The sequence below is a fragment of the Agrilus planipennis genome, unplaced genomic scaffold, assembly GCF_000699045.2.
Source record: "Agrilus planipennis isolate EAB-ADULT unplaced genomic scaffold, Apla_2.0 scaffold181, whole genome shotgun sequence".
NCBI lineage: Eukaryota > Metazoa > Arthropoda > Insecta > Coleoptera > Buprestidae > Agrilus > Agrilus planipennis.
In genome coordinates this window covers 425,887-444,531 of record NW_020438858.1, presented here as the reverse complement: position 1 = coordinate 444,531, position 18,645 = coordinate 425,887, and the positions used below count along the sequence as shown (strand labels likewise).

The window sequence follows — 18,645 nt, the reverse complement described above, 5'->3', positions numbered from 1 at the left end:
GACGGTGGGCGCGGCGGAAAAGAAAAGACTAGAAGCGTTCGAAATGTGGTATTACAGGCGAATAATACCGAGGATACCGTGGATAGAGAAGGTTAGAAATGAAGAGGTACTAGAAAGAATAGGAGAATAGAGGACTCCATGGAAGTCAATAAAAAATAGACGAGATAGGTTGGTAGGACACCTTCTCAGGCATGAAGGTCTAGTCACATACATATTAGAGGCAGAAATGGAAGTTAGGAGGGGTAGAGGTAGACTTAGATTAGATTACTATTTGCAAATAGCTAAGGGGTTGTTCTAGTTTTAGGGAAATGCGAAGATTAGCTCAGGAGAGGAAAGAGTGGAGGTGCGTGTCCAACCAGTTTTAGGACTGACGACCTTATGATGATAATGATGACACAAAAAGAAACAAATTTAAAACATGTGGTGGTTATCGCCACAAATTATTAAAAGCAAGATCATTTGGGTTGACCACCCCTGTTCTGTTTTATGAGGACGTAGCATCACGTGATGTTTTTAAAATGCCAATTTCCTTATTTTCATTAATAGTAAATCAGTAGGCAGCAACAGTCGAATCCCTTATCGAAAAATCTTGTCCTCGATTCCTAAATCCGCTCTTAACTCGAAGCATGGGTACGATTGCATCTTTTTGTTGTCTCGTTAAAGACTAATAAGTATCCTTATTTTACAGTTAGATAATTTATCCCGACCATTTTCAGACTTCAACATGAATTTCCTTAAAAAGATTTTAAAGATGTGTTGCGCAGTTACTTTACCTCTCCATAACATTACTCTTTCATTGTGAATAATGTCAGCACACAGTCATAACCTCATTTGCTCTTCATGCCATTTAAAGAAATACTAGATTATCCAATTTAAAATTGCACTTTTACCTACACGACTCATTTAGTTATATAATTTACATATTAACCACATTTACGATATAAATGTTAATGAATACCGGGTAAATCTTTATTATATACATTCTTATTATAAATGCGGAAGTGGTTAGGTAAAATATATGAAACTTTAAACTAGAGAAATTACCGCCAAAACACTTAACGACGAGAGAAAGAGATTACAGAGAGAGTGATGCATATAATTTGTAAGATAATAGATGTCGAAGAAAATACTACAAATGGCGCGGTAAATGCCATCTGTAGTACGATCCTACATTTTAGGATTAAGTATGCTCCAACAAGGACCATTTAAATATATGGATATCTACTTGCTGAAACGAATCCCGGCGTAGTTAACCTCAACGTGATAGGCACGTTACCATAATCGAATAAAATAATATTCTGTCGAAACTGCCAGACGCGGATCGCGATTTCGATCTTTTTGGATCTCATCAGCGCGTCCCAGACAGCTCCTACAGAACACAGACCAACTTTTACCTGCTGTCTTAACAGCGCGTTTTTGAAAATACTACAAATGACGCGGTAAATGCCATCTGTAGTACGATGCCACATTTTAGGATTACGTATGCTTCAACAAGGTCCATTTAAAAATATGGACATCTACTTGCTGAAACGAATCCCGGCGTAGCTAAGCTCAACGTGATAGGCACGTTACCATAATCGAATACCGCGCCATTTGTAGTATTTTCTAAAACGCGCTGTTAAGACAGCAGGTAAAAGTTGGTCTGTGTTCTGTCGGAGCTGTCTGCGACGCGCTGAAGAGATCCAAAAAGATCGAAATCGCGATCCGCGTCTGGCAGTTTCGACAGAATACAGACCACTTGGAATTATTTTATTAGATATCGAAGATAGACAGTGTGGCCTGTATATTTTACCATGATAATATGACAATATTAAAATAAAATTTCTGACTTTTCCTAGATACGGATGACGCCATTAATAAATTTAATATTCTTTAAAGGTTGACTTTTTGAATAACTGAAACTAATTTTGAATTACATCATCACGACAATTTTTATAGGGTATTAGTTTACTACAATGAAAGTATTTTTTTTCTGTAAGAATTTCTTTTTGTATTCATTTTATTAAGAAAATAAGTGTGATTTAAAGTAAATTGGTACTCACTGTATGAGAAGCAAACAGGCGGTCATTAGGTTGTGATTCGCATTCAGTGCAGAAAATTTTTAAATACAGGGCAACATGCAGAGAACAAAGGTATTCCATACTGTCACGTTCTTTGTCATGACGAACGCTTTTGTTTGGACGTGAAACAAGAGTTGAATCTCATAAAATGATAATAAAAGGCCTCTCCTAAATTAGGAAGTAGGCCAGCTGTTCCACTGTCAATAACTATTTACAAATAAATTGTACACGAATGACATTTTAAAAATGAATGAAATAATAAATTCGAGACAATAAAACCGTTTAAATCTAGATCAATTTATTACTTTTTACAATTAGAGAACCAAATTTTGAAAATTAAGTAAGCAGCCAACAGATTTTTTGAACAATTCTAGGCAATGAACACATAAATGAATTAAAAAAAAATTGGTTTTAAATTAGCACTTAAGGTTCTGTCCGAAAAACATGAAAAAATGCAAAAAAAACGGTTTTTTTGAATTTTATGTTCCCGACTGAAAATTGTAATTCCAACATCAGCATTTTGAAGTACGAAAAAAATACACAAAAAAATATTAAGAAGTTAGCCAAATATGACCTTCATAACCTAAAAAATAATTGAAAAATTCAAATATTTTTCCTGACTTTTAACGAAAAAATCTGAAAGAAATTGAGATATTTTGAAATAGGTATGTCTTTTCGAATACATATTTAAAAATAGAAATACACCTAGGCTAGGGCAATTTTGACCCCCTCTTATCCCGCTATAATTAAGGTAAGAAATGTTGTGGTGTATTTTTAATTGTTTATAAAACAGGCACACGTACGCAAATTATCACACGTTTAAAAAAATAACAAAACGAAATTGTAAAAGGAAGTGTAATGACGTACGTAGAATTTTATTTACACGTAGAAAGCATTTTATTCTATTAAAATAAGTTAATGTTCTTGCTATTACTTAGTTTTAAGCACGAAGAGCAACACGTAGAGGCTTTTAGGAGTTCATTTATCATAGCACACTCACAGGTTTTTCTTAGAAATGCTCTCGTCATTTAAAAGAGAACCCTATTTATCTTCGTGAGAGATTATATTCGTAAAATTAAATAAGGGATAATATACATGTATAATCGTTAGACTGAATTTATCATTATCAATAAAATAGTTACGCGTACATATTTCAGGGACTCGCATTTCTCTAATGAATAGAAGTGTTATAATTGAAACAAAAGTAAATAGTAAATTTTTGCGAAAATGGAACTTCTTTTTGGCTTCAATTTAACTTAACTTTCCATCACTAATCAAACGCTATACAAAATAAATAAACGCTTTTGAAAGCTAGCGCAGGTACCTGCATAACGTGCGGCTTTGCACGAGCAATTCCATTTAAAATGTGTTTTGAAAACGACCAAGTTCAAATTTTTACGACTTGTTTTATTGTTCCGATATACTGATTTTTAAAAAGATGAGAAATAAGATTTTGTTAAGCTCCGATAAGCGTCCGTTATAAAAATGCGGAACCAGACGCAGAAGTGGATGGAAAATATATGCGGAACTTCTGCAGAAATCTGCAATACTACGAGGTATCAATATAGCGGACGTAAGCGCATCTAACGTTGCCACCACTATACATGCGACCGATTTGAATTATGGTGGAAAGGATGAGATATGATGACAATAAATAAACGTGAAATTACTGTATTGTGAGACTCAGCGCAGTCAACATAACTTTGTAACAATAATGACATTTTTGACATAGAAGTTTGCCATTGTCAACGCTGCCTTTGCAAGTCAGATGTACGTTTCTGCGCGAGTTCTGTTATATAAATTGCAACAATCGCAGTAGTCATAAATCGATGATCAAGTCATTATTTGTTTAATGATCGGAAACTGTCAGGATAACCTGCACGATTTTTTCCAGAAGGAGATCTATAATTGAAAATCGACTCCTTAAATCAACCTAGAGATCTATAAGTCTATGACTTACGTATGTATAATGAATTAGAACTATTAACTGCAATAAATTTTCTGGACAATGGGAATAGGATGAAAATAAATTTAGACAAACAACAATAATTCGAAACCAAAAAAATTTTTTTTTAATTTATAGAGGAGTGCGATTAGAAGAAGGTATGGAAATACAAAATGTAATAGGAAGTAAATTTTCATTTCCATTTCCTCTTAACTCTAATAGTTGACAAACACTTTTCTCAAGTATTTAGTTATTTCAAATAATTAAGATATCAAAGAGACATCTAAATTTCTTGATAACAAAAACAGTTTTTAAGCTTTCATTAAGAAGTGATTCTTTAAATAGAGACGTTCGGTTTTGTTATCGAAGTATCAATGGTATCTTTTCTCAATAGAAACTAATGAAGCGTTCGCTTTCAAGCCGGCAATTGAATACGAAGTGGTTATATTGAAATGCTTTTGCGTTATATGTAAACTAATGACCTAATTGATTGATTTATTGGGCGGTGATCTAGTTTCCCTAATTACTTCACCACGACGACTAACAATTTCGATAAAGCTAATCGAGTACGCAGACGAAATAAAATTCCGTCGTAATAAAATAAATTGGCACGATACGGTTTTATTGTTTCGTACAAGTGTTTAAATTTATTAGAGTAATTCGATACTTAGTTCAACTTTGTCGAAAGTGACTTAAAGAGCGCTCAAGTATTACGGAAACTGAATTGCCTGCTCTTTTTGTCGGTAAAAATAAGAAAATGTTGAACATTTTCACTTAAAACGCAAAAAATATTGTTGCATATTAAAATCCTTTGAATTTTTTCTATTTCTACGGTTTTGTCATAATAATTGTTTTTAAATTGCAATTATAATATATCGTTTTGAAATCCGTCACTTTCTGAATTTTTACAATAATCCTTCAATCTTTTAATACTAAAGCAATTGTAGATATATGTTACGTATAGGTATTAATAATGATATTATTTTCTAACTGTAATTAGAGTGACGTAAGCAAAGTCCTTCACGAATAAGAATAAAAGGGCCTACCCCAAAATTAGTTAGTTAGTGTAGTCTTGAAACTTAAAATAAACGGTTAACGAAGTAAACCTTGCCTTTTACTTAAATAAGTGTTGCCGTAGGCTAACCTCACTCAATTGAATAAATAAAAACCGACGAAGTTACTTCAACTTAAATAAGTGTTCGGTGTTTATTCATATTATTTAATTGATAAATCTACGTGCTTATCTGAAAGATTAAGCCTAGAACTAAAATATTGTTGCGTGTGTACAAGTGGTAGTTCGTGAACTTCTTAATAGTTCTTCAAAACCTCTGCACGTAACATATACAAAAAGTGACAGCAAAAATAGGCTGAAAATCGCCTGTTTTCTCGCCATTAAATTTTATTTTAAACTAAATGCCAAATTACTATTAATGTTAACGATGGGAGCACGCTGAATATCCAGCATTTGACGTTGTGGTATCAAAAAATATATACGACATTCCCAGAATTTTTCGATGCAAGATCCAAATGTAATATCGAAAAATCTGTAAATATTTGAACAAGTGTCGGGCTGTGCCGCGCTTATACAAAGTAATTGAAACACACCTGTAAGGGGAGGGGTGAAAACTACCCTTATACAACATTAAACTGCAGTACCTAATTGACCACAAATTTTCAACTCCTTTAGTTTTATTGATACGAAGAAAAGCATACATCTGTTATGACTTAGTTTACAAAGACAGTCAATATACGGTAAAAACTACCCATTAATATTGAATTATGAATCATAAATTGCAATTTATTTGGATATGGAATGATAACACATGTTCATACAAGATTTTTTTAAATAACTACTTCTGAAAAGATGAGAAAAGTGGATAGAAACTTACAGTTTACAATGCCTGACGACATTTGATATATTTATTATGACATTTTAGGAATGGTAATGGACGTATTTTATATATCAGGGTTCAGTATTCATATTTCATTGTACTATGTACCGAGGTACCATATTATAGCAGCTACGTATTTGACTGCAAAATTAACTATCAAATTCATTAAACAAGAGAAACACTTCCCAATACACCTTTCTGTATATGTTACAACTTCGAAATTCCTTTTTATCCTATGATCTTCACAATGCCTATGTGATGAAATCCACCAATAGATCATCATCCTGTATTTTTACCCTATAAATAAATAAAACCTTCTACATACAGTCACTATTTTTTTCTTTGATTTAGGTTTATAATCCAAAATAAGGGGTAGTTTTTTGACCTGTAAACGACTATTTTTGTAAACTAGGTCTTAGCAAATTTATGATTTATTTATATTAATAAAACTTAAGGAGTTTAAAAATTTTTGCCAATTCCTGAAATTTTAATGCAGTTGATATATCATATCTCTACTGACCACAGCAGCAACAGCAGCAAAATCTCCTGAAGATGTCGTCCGTGCGTGGCGCCAAAACGTCGAGGATAAACCTTGAAAGACGACGGCCAGAAAGCCCGAAAAACCACGACTACATCGACCAAAATATAATAAAGTTATTTGCATATTAGGGACAATATTATTATTCATAATATTTTGCCGGCTATAACGCTACATATTGTTGCTAACACTTCATAACATAAACTGTTACAGTGGGGTCACTAAAAGCTGTTTTGAAAACGATCAAGTTCAGCCAACAGATAAAAGTAGTAAATTTTTACGACACGTTTTATTGTTCCGATATAGCGAGAAGTTTAAGAAAGATGAGAAATAAGATTTTGTAAAGCTTCGGGAAGCTTCCGTTATAAATATGCGGAATCAGATGCAGAAACGATCCAGAAAAACTATGCAGAACTTCTGTAATTGCGGAAACAGAAGCAGAAGTAGAGGTCTATTGCAACACCGGTTATTAAGGTTCGAAAAGTGCTAATTTTTATCATTCACTCAAGGACTCATCAAAAATTTACATCACTTCTAATTTATAGAAACTTAAATGTTGTCATCAATGTAGATCGTTAAGTATAAACAAGAGAATAATCCTAAAAACTATAAATTATCGATTTTTGACAATGTTATTGCGTTAGTGGAGCGGTTAGTTTTATGTACTAACCAATTTGACTTCAAGAGCGCCGAAAATTTGCATTTTTGTCGTTTTGCGGGCAAAAAAATTTTCGTACCAAGTTCCATATTGACTTTATAACATGACAAGTTTTATATTTATCACGTTAAACTTAAATTATTGTCGACTTGTCAAGTTATAAATTCAATATCAACAAATGTAATTCGACTACGCCTTACTATACGGAACTTGGCACCCGTTTACATCTGAAATCTTTCATCGGCAAAAGCCACAACTCTGTATCGAATTTAACTCTATTTATCATATTTATATTTTTGTTGATTACGATTAGTTACATTTTCTAGATCTATATTCTTAAAAATGGCCGATGGAGTTAAAGCAATTGTTGAATATTTAAATAAATAACCAGTTGAAACATTAAACGTGTCGTAGTTCATCTTTGTAACTTCAGAATAGTGGAAAGTAGTGTTAAAACGGAATTTTATTGTGCTCAGTTGATGACTCTTTTGTATGTACCTAATTTATGAACTTCCATTTAGTGGAGAACTTAATAAATTTTAGGAGGTAATATGTTATGTGTAATGTGTACCATGATTTTTAGTATCGCCATTTGCAATGCTTTTATATCCTGTCTCATTTGTTTTATTATCGCATGCTTTGCCACAGCATAATGTACAAAATGTATAGTAGATGCAGTAAACGCGTTGAAACATGTAAAATATATAAATTTATTGCATGAAGAAAACAAAAGTGCTTGAGAAAACCACGCTTCATGTTGAGTGCGAATATTAATTTATTTGATTTCTCTTCACATAGTATATTCTCTTTCCTTTATGTAAATATAAGAAACCGATCTCGTGAAATCATCACGTTAACCTTTAAAAACATCCATTTCATTCAAACAGGACACGATTCAGGGTCAAAGGACATGCATACATAAATATTTTTTTACTTACTCCCCCAAACATAATAAGAACCAATCGCATTGATGTTGAATTCAACGACTATAGAATTAATTAATGATTGAAGGTTTTCATGATGTAGGCATTTTAGTACAACTTTTTTTCAGAAGTGGTTAGTTTTAATATGAAAATTCATTTGTCGAATTGTTTACCCACGACCTCACGTTTATGAGGAAAAATTGTTGCTGTTGTCATATCCTGGCCGGGAACCGAACCCGGGACCTTTAGCTTTACGCACTAATGCTCTTACCACTAAGCTATGAAAGATGACAACAGCAACAACGACAAACCATACTTATTAGGATCACAGATCTGTCGAACTAATGTAACTATATATACTATGTATGAAACACTTTTTTTAGAAGTGGTTACTTTTTAATATGAAATATTAATATGAATATTCATTTGTCGAATTTTTTACCTACTACAAATTACCTCAAGTTAATGAGAGAAAATTGTTGCTGTTGTCATGTAGTGGGTAAAAAATTCGACAAATGAATTTTCATATGAATATTTTATCGTATATTAAAAAGTAACCACTCCTAAAAAAATGCCAAAGTTTTTCATATATAATATATAATACGGGTTTGTCGGTGTTGCTGTTGCTCCCCGCTCGACGAGGGGTTTTAGTCGGTAAGAATCCGACACTACTTCCCTTCAGGGGGAGTCTTTTGAAGATTTCCCCTCCTCGAGAATAATATAAACAAAAAAAAGTGTTGCTGTTGTCATCTCTCGTAGCTTAGTAGTCAGAGCATTGGTGCATAAAGCCAAAGGTCCCGGGTTCGATTCCCGACGAGGGAAATGAATTTTCTACGTATTGATCTTTCTAGTTTTCATGTTAGTGGGTTTTATTTCGGGTCAAGTCAACCCTAAAGAAATAAAAAATGTTGACTCCTCAATAACAAAACAATTCGCATACAAAAAAGAAGAAATTTATGTGGCATATGTTTCTGCATCCATAAGCCACTGAGCCCTATAGAAAGGGGGGATGATTATCCCTATATTAATTGGAGAAACCTTTAAAGAAAAACACATATGGAAAGTGAACATTTAGAATTAATAAAATTATGTCGATGTTATAAATTTGATCGACTTCATCTAGTTTTGCGAATAAAAAATCATATACATAATTGGAGATGATACCATACATATATCTGTAAGTTCCATCTAAACTGTAATCAGCACCTGCTATTATGAAGTAAAACTTTTTCTAATTGTGCTTTCCTGTTATTAAACATTAAATATTGGCTCTTAAATTAATAATACAGTTTTGTAACGGAATGAACTTATAGTTTGCGAGCAATGAGGTTATTAAGGCATGAAATCAAAATCTCGATTTCTGTGTCAGCAAGAGGCAAACATATGGTCATAATGACGGCAATTGTTCAATCCTCTCTCTTCGTTTGTTAGCATGAATCGTTATGAAGTAATGACTACCTTTTCTAGTATTACGAATTTTATATTCAATTCAGGAAAGAGTGACGAAAGAGGAATAAATATGACAAAACTTACATGTACATTCGTAGAATCTATGAGAAAACAGAGTTATGAAGATGGAGATGAACTTACCCTGAAAAATAAAAAACATTTATCTCAAAACCACAAATGTGATTTATTTGGAATAGCTCTATTTTAAAAGAAAAATACAAAATGCAACACACCTATTTGTATTTTCTATTTTAAGTTCTTTTGTACTATTCCCTAACCGAAAGTACGATATTTTTCCCTAAGTATTTTATCATGTTTCGCATGGTTTCTAGATTCCACGCGGCGAAAGTTTAAATACTTTCCTAAAAAACAATAAATACAATCTCTTGCATTGGAGGTAAAGTTACACTTTCGCCCCGAAATCAGAGAAACTTTCCGTACCGGAGTATGGCGACTCGGGAAGAAAGGCAATTCACATCCGAAATATTAATGTCTGTTTTTATACAATTAAAGTAAAAAGAACTAGAAAACGACTATTATGGCACGAGCAATAAAAGAGCGTTCATTTACGTTTTGTGTTTGACAACTAACAACACTGGAATTGATGTGCGGTCGCTCATAGCGCAGCGGACTCTTGCTTTTTCTATCTTTTTTAAACCCATTCACGTACGGTTAAATTTTGCTCTAGATAAAACACTGAAATCCAAAATTCCACCAAAAAACGCGTTTCGACACCCAAGGTGCCATTTGCAATTGGAGACTACATCTGCCAAAATTCAGCAATGTTGATGGTGAATCATGCGGCCCAAGAAGTTGTTCTTTTTACCTTTATTGCGTCAAAGAGATTCGTTGCCGTTGGTGTCTTGAGGTACTCATCTTCCGATATTTCAACAATTCAAAGTTTCCAAAGTTTTTAACATTTATGCATGACTCTCCATACATTTTGGTATACTATTGATGAATTTTAATGAATTTTTGAGGGCTATTCTATGCGAATAAGTAGTATTTTTCACTCTCACAGAACGGTTGATGGAGGAGGCGTAAGAGGTGACCAATTTTTGTCGCCTCTTATGCCTGTTAAACCAACTATTTGTATACGAATCTCCTTCGAGTAAACAGTAGAAAAGCCCACTTGGCGGTAGCGGTAAGCAGGAGCTTCATTACAAACAGCTGCTGAGCTAAGATGGAGGCGTCCCAGCAAGCTAAGCGATGGCTTATTTGAATGCGGAATAAACAACAAACACGACAGTGTGAGCAATAACCGTACTAGTACCAAAAATTACCCTGCTACCCCAGCGCTTACTTTTGGTATTACCTTCGTATTTGACAATGTACGAATAGTCAAATTCACACTTCGATGAAGTTATATTATTATGCGATTAATGGTTACTTTGGTAAGGGCATATTTCAATTTCTCAAAAGGACATGGTCACGTTAACCTTCTTGGTTCGATAGACCAAGTTGATTCGTTCGAGAAAAGCTAACCGGTGACATAACACGAACTGTAGGTTGAAGTCAGTGAAGCAGGGTCATGTGGCGCGCTTAAAATGCAAAAAGATGCATGTCATACCGTTAGATACGGGAGGTTGTATACCATAAATGGTCCGTATTAGATGTTCTCATTAGCGAACTATGTAATTTGAACTATATAGAATTTGATGCGGTCTTCCGAATGTCACAAGCTTACACACTAGACAGGGTGAGATCCGTACGTCTATCTGTATCAATATCTAGGTCAAATTGGGAAGGCGAAGTAAAGTACCTAAAGGGCACCGTTAAGTGTAAAAATAGCTGTTATTCAATCCCAGAATACAATTTGTCGCACAATACCGTTCACCTTTTCAAAATTACCCGGTATATTTAAGTGCATTCATAAATTAAGTTTATGATCCTTTTCAAACTATAGAATTTCTTCCTAATAGTAATAGAGAATTTCCTACACGTTCTGGCGCCAGAATAATAACAATAATAACATACAATACCGTTTTTTAGTAAAGAATTTCAGATTATTATTAAACACGAAGTGCACAACAGATAGATAATACAGTAGCAACTTGTACAAAAACCGTATAACCGACGGTTCTTTAAAGAATTGTATTATAAATGACTACCGTTAGTCGCTATGATAAACGTTTTGCATTTCAAATGCCGGCACGTTCGGTTACGGTACGAGTGAAGATTTACGAATTACCTGAAAAATAATTAATATAATAATATTCCATCTTTTGTTACCAAATTAGAAATTTGGGGATGAAATCAATCGCTTCGATTCGCTGAAGAAAACGATAATAATTATATTATTGATAAGAAAAGGTTAGAAGCATTCGAAATGTGGTGTTATGATGAGGATACTGTGGATAGAGAAGGTTAGAAATGAGGAGGTATTAGAAAGAATAGATGAACAGAGGATTTTGTAGAAGTCGATAAGAAATAGTCGAGGTAGGTTGATAGGACACCTTCTCAGGCATGAAGGGCTAGTCAGAGACATATTAGAGACAGAAATAGGAGTTAAGAGGAGTAGAGGTAGACCTAGATTAGATTACTGTTCGCAAACAGTTAAGGACGTGAGATGTTCTAGTTTTAGGGAAATTCGAAGATTAGCTGAGGATAGGAGGGAGTGGCGTGCATGACAACCTTATGATGAAATTTACGATTTCCGGATTTTTTTCCTTTACTTGTACTATAAAACAATGCTTCTTGCCCAATTTCATTATTCTAGGTCAACGGGAAGTACCGTACAGGTTTTGATTCCCGTGCTAGTGTCAAAATATGCGGCCGTATCTTTTGATTGCGTTAACTTAGAAGTTTGATTGTTTTACAGCTCCAGGGGACTGCAGGTTTGAGGAGTTGATATTAATTTTAAATTTGATACCGCCACGCTTTCCCGAGAAAAAGGGTCTTGGCAGGCAGACAGACAGGCAAGCGGACAATGAAGTGATGTTATAAGAATCCTTTTTTTCTTTTTGAGGTACACAACCACAAGTCCTTTAAAAAAAAAAATACAACGTGTAATTATACAACACTCTATTGAAGTGAAACTTCTTCAAACACACAAACATACTGGGATATGTGTTAAGGAATTGGTTTAATGGTATTATTTGTACACTATGAATTTAAATTTTACACTATACATTCCGGACTTGCCTGTAACGAACGTTGCATTGAAGCGCGCTCACGGCTCAAGCGATCCCCACTACGAACTCGACTACGTGGCCGAGTAGGGGGAAGAGATCCGTCGCATGATTTCGTTACATAGCAACTCGCATGAAACGAACTTACCTTACCGTGCGTAAAGAAGTTTCACTTCAAAAAACTGACGTTATTCAACCCTCGTATGTATACTGAAAGCTGTTGAACTCGGCTTGCGTTTTAACGTATAAGACTCTGCACTAAAACATCTTACGATTAATGCAGTAAAATGGGGAGTATTGAACTAATAATGACGTCATTTGCTAATTAACCTGAGTCTTTTAAAATCTCTACTTAAGACCATTTCGTTAAAATTTTTCCGACACTGACAATTGGTTTTTCAAGTTTGTTGCTGTAAAGTGGAACTTCAATTATTATTCTAGGGGGTTAGGGAGCGACCGGTCCGCCTCGGGCCTCCAGTTTTAGGGGCCTCCAAATTCTAAGGAGTGATTTTTAATGAAATCCCTAACAAGACCAAATTATGGTTCAGTAAATACAGAAGCAGCTTGGACTTTGGAGTTATACACATCCAAACTAATATTATAAATACGAATGTAACTTTGTTTGTAGGCTTTTCATGTCTTTATTACTCAACCGATCATCATGCAATTTTGTACACACATTGTCAGGGACACAGAAAAGAACATAGAGTGCCTTTTATCCAGAACAAATACTGTTCCCGAAGGATTGCAAGAAATAGTTTTATGTAATCGATTTGACGCCTTAACTACTTAGTCGATTATAATGAAATTTTGTAGATACATTGTCAGGGGTACAGAACAGGACATGGGGTACCTTTTATCTAGAAAAAACATTGTTCCCGAGGGACAGAAGAATTTAGTTTTACGTGGTCGATTTCGCGCCTTAACTAATGAATCGGTCATCATGAAATTTTGTAGACACATTGTCAAGGGTACGGAAAAGTACATATCCAGAAAAACATACTGTTCCCGAAGAATAGAAAAATTAGTTTTATGTAGTTGTCAATGATTTCTGACACGTATTTAGGATATCAACGAAATTATTTCATTTTTTTTTGTCAGCCATTACTCTTCTATTAGGTATTCATTTTGTGCAAAATGTAAACTACAAATACATCAATTTCTAAACAGATAGACGGCCACATTTCACTTTTCCGCCCCGGGCTTCTAACAGCCTTATTCCACTATCGAACCTATTAACTAGAAAATAAAAACCAAGACAGCGTTCCATGTGCGTCTTAATATTTGAAATAATCAAGTAAAAGATTTATTATTATTGATTTGAATAAAGAAAACAAAATAACGAGTGATAAGTTTGTGTTTGATAAAACGTTTGTACGATTACTATTGCAGTACGATGTATTTGTTTTATTAGCTATTTCTCGTAGAATGTTGCGGATAAGAAGAGGCAAATAGATCTGAATACATTCGCGAGTTCGACGACATAGAACGTAGCGCGTAATTATTAAGGAAGTGCAACAAAAACACCGCTTGGGGGATCTGCAATTTTCACAGAATTGCAATTAGAACAGTTCACGGAGAATCATGTTTTATATTCATAAATATTGCAAATAAGTCTTCGCCATAAAATCGCATTACGGAGCATGCCACATCTATTTACATTAAGTGCATTTTGAGGAATTCAGTTCTTCGTTTAATTAATTTGTGTCAAGACAGTTTACCACAACTGTTACTACCACACTGCATGCGTATGTACGTGTATAAAATCGAAGTACCTACGTACGTATACCTGCAAGATAAAAGAATAGTGCATCCTGGTTACATTAGGGTCACAATATCTCCTCGGTTACACTGATTACACTTTGTCTTTTCTCCTTTCTATCTGTAATCCAAATAACCGGAGGAAACATAAATCAAACCACAAGAATTTAAACTAGAATTAATTTTCATTTTCTATTTGAAGGGACTCCGATGGTATCTAGGTTATAAGTAATTGATAGCCAAGAAAGTTCCAATATTCCAAATAAATTTTTTTCGTATTGTAATGTTCGTGGGTTTAACAAAATTAAATTCTAACACTGATAACGACAAAAACTATTTATCTACACTAATTATTGAAGAACTTAAAAACACTATTAAATTATTACTAAACTTAAGCTATGAATTATTCTATTTATTTACACTACTTTTGATATACCACTATTCACTACGTTATTTATTTCACTGCTATCACTGTCAATTTATATCTCGATTCACTTCTACAACGGTCAATTTATTTCTTCTCCATTCGGCGAACGTCTCTTCTTTTAAATACTCTTTTGTTTACTTTCGGGAGCCTTCTCGAAACATCCGGATAGCTCCTTTTTTCCTTTGAACTGTTTAACTGCTTTCCCAGAACGCAGGTACGACACACACATTTACAAATACGACACACACATTTACAAATACGACGCACATGAAGAAAGGCGCCCGCGGCTAGTCGGCGAATCGATAAGCCGTTCACAGACACGTGTGTCCGATCGCACACAAACACACTCGTGCTCCCTACAGTATGCTTCATTTTTAAACTTTAAGGTATCCAAGCTGACTCAAATCACCTGTCGATACCTTATCGTTAAAAGCAATTAATAATAGTGGCAGCTCGGGGTAGTTCACGTAGGGGGTACATAATTTCAAAATTAGTAGGCATCGGCCGTTTAAGATTTTTCAGTGCATTTTTCAATATTATAGTGAAAAATGAAAAATTAAAGGAGGTGCGATTGTTCACCTGTTCTTATTATAATGCTGATGTCTATACAAAAAAAATAAAGTTAACCATTACCAGCTTAGGTTAATAATATGTACAAACTTATTCTGTGAGAGTTTACTTAACTAAAAATAGAAGTAACAGAAATAACAGTGAAATCAGTAATGTTTTCTTACAGTCGCTTATAACGTACCTGTACCTATCGGATAATTGCTCTTATCCTAGCATCATGCGGACATAATTCGTACCTTGATCGAAAAGCTTCAACATCATTATTGTTTTATACAACTACGGTGTAACTTAAATATCTACCGATCTCAGAAAAAGACATTGAAAATTAATGGTTATTGCTCAAGCCAACACAGATTTATGTCTTCGAATCTACACAATAATGACTCTTTCTATATACATACATATACACTTATTGTACGAATCTTCACGAAAACTATAATTATTTATTAATCACTATCAGTAAATTCGCACAATGGGGCATTTAATTTTTACCAAATAAAATTAATTGCGTTTTATTTTTTATAGGTAGGTACATCAAACCTCTAATACTTTAATAACGAATTAAAATAATTGTTCAGTCATTTTTAAGAGTTAGACCATAAAATAAAAATGCAGGAATATTTACTAATAAACATTATATTCCGCATTAATTTCTTGTGTTTTATGTCCCTGCTTACGCAGACTTCACTTATTGCTACTACTCATCCAATTTCAAAAAATCTTTCACCAGTGTTTAGAATGGACCTTAAAAGTGCACACACACCGCATATATTATTCCATTGAAATAAAAGGGTTATTCATAGATAGCGAATGATAAGACTCTTGTGTAATCAGAAACGAAATTCCAAGCGGGCGAAACCGCAGCACAGCTAATACAATTTTTCTCGATTAGACGCATATTTAATTGTGCCGTCATTTAAGGATGTTTGGGAGGTACAATCGGAGACAAGAGTACATAAAATTAGAAATTCATGATTAATTAGTTTTTGCAGCATATCATGAGGTATATAAATACTATCTATACTTAAAAAAAAAGTGTATGGTTTGAGAGAAAATTTCGAATTTGACCAAAAACTTTGAATAAAATAAGAAATAACGAATAATATGGAAAATTTTTAACTGACTTTTGGCAGTGAATATGCCTTGATTTCAACTTCGAAACAAAAAAATATTTAGTTTCAATCTCTATTAATAATGAGCGTAAAACTTTTTAATATGTTTAAATAATAATTAAAACTTTAAAATTGCATTTATTTCAGACAATTATAAATATTATCATTATATTATCAAGTAAAAACGAGATTTTCAGCTAATTTTTCATTTTTTCCTCGATAACCATTTAGTGAATTTGAATAACCTTACGCTAAAGTGATTCTCCAGAGTTCAAGTTACTTATTATAAAAGTTTGAAATTTCTGGTAGCTTTTTTTCTGTTAATAAAAATAAATTTAATCTGTTCGGTCAACGAATCTCCATAAAATGACGTGTAAAATTACAATTTTTTGAAATTGCAATAACTTTTTAACGGTTTACTGAATCGATTTGTAATTTTTACAGGAGTTTTAGAATTGAATGAGGAACGTTCTTCCAAATTTTTATTTGTCTCGTAGCATTTTGACATACCTCCCAAACATCCTTAAACACAACACCTTCCTTTTTCTGTTTTTGAACATCCCGTAGTGTGAATAAAATTAAAATTACGTATGATCAAGTATTAAAATTAAGGAACATGTTTTGTTTGAAATATTTTTCGATTAAACTAATAGTTGGGATACAATCGGCATATTACGTATTCTTTGAGCTACCCTGTATATGTACGTATGTACGTATGTTCATTTTCAACTTATAATATCTAATAACGGCCATAATCATGAATAAAACATCTTCATAAAAACATTAGTCAATTTCGATTTCGAGTTACAACCTGATTGAAGCGATGCTAAGAACATGGGATGGATGAGTTACTGGTACAGATTACTCTGCAAGAAAACAGCACCCGTTTTTTCTTTACTTTTTTATGAATGTTTTTTACCGCCTTATTATCAATCATCGTTCCGTATGATCTCAAATGCTTATACCGTAAGTTTTATTTCAAAGTTACACGGTGATTGCAGGAAAATGTTAATTCCGTTAAAACTCGCGGATAAATACTAGAGGTAATATACTCATTAATCTTTTTGAATAGCTCAGTAATTACTTGTACAATTTTTAGCAGATAATTAATTATTCTGCTTATAAAACAGTAGTAGAGTATCGCCAGTCCAATTTCTTACAATTAGCTAAAGGAATTCAGTGCATGTATACGTACTATCACCCGTAATTTTATAGTTAATTTTTTATACAACTAAATAAGCGAGTATGTTATAAATATCCACTTAATATCCAGGTAATTAAAGGTTAAGGAAATTCTCCCCATTGGGCACATCAGCGAGATTTCAAATTCAAACAACTAACAGATACTTAAGATTGCTTTCGTTTCCGTTGGTTTTCAATAATTAAGAAGAATCTAACTTTTAAAAATTAAGAAGAACGTAACATTTTCTCTTTAATGGATAACACTTATGGCTATGGCAAGAGGTGTGATTTATTTGAAATTTAAAATGAAAATACAAAATAAAAAATACCTATTTTGATCTTGCATTTAAATACTTTTTTTAGAAAAGCATTTTGTATTTCATTTCAAATACTTTTCCAAATGTATTTTCAAAATGCAATACAAAATATATTTTTGCCGTTAAAAGTTTTGCTAGTTCATCGACCAAACATTATATAAAATGATTAAAAAAGTAGTAGTAGTAGAAGCTTAAAAGGGGGACAAAGAGACGTTCCACCCAAAAAATTCTAAACTCCTTGGAATTGGATAATATAAAATATTGGATCGATATTGTTTTCCGTGTTCAACGTCATGGCCCATGGAATTTTGAAGTTCAAAATTGATATCAGCACCTGCCTAATCACTACTTATCGTAACTACAAAATTCTATGAATTACGACAAAACAGCTCACAAAACAATATCGAATTGATATACACCAGCTGTGTAAAACTGAAAACTACAAGATATTGTGGTGTGTCAATAAATACCTATAATTCAAAATTCTTAGAAAACGATTCGAAACACTTCACTTATTAGATGAACCCAAAGCTAAAGAAACTATGGATTCCACTTCTTTCTCGTATTACAATATGTAAAAGATCAGAAACCGTATGGGGTTGTAAGATATAACGATTGATGTTGATTTTACATCAATAAAATTATTTGCAACCCTATTTTGATTCTGATCTTTCACGATA

General features: G+C 33.3%; 1 protein-coding gene and 1 non-coding gene across 2 annotated transcripts in view; both read left to right on the top strand.

The window, feature by feature from the left end:
• Window positions 1-18,645, top strand: part of LOC108739290 (cell wall protein DAN4) — a 63,198-nt gene that overhangs the window by 14,867 nt on the left and 29,686 nt on the right. The gene's annotated exons all lie outside the window — the stretch shown is intronic.
• On the top strand, window positions 8,766-8,838 carry Trnay-aua. The gene has a single exon. It is a non-coding gene; the product is annotated as a tRNA-Tyr (tRNA).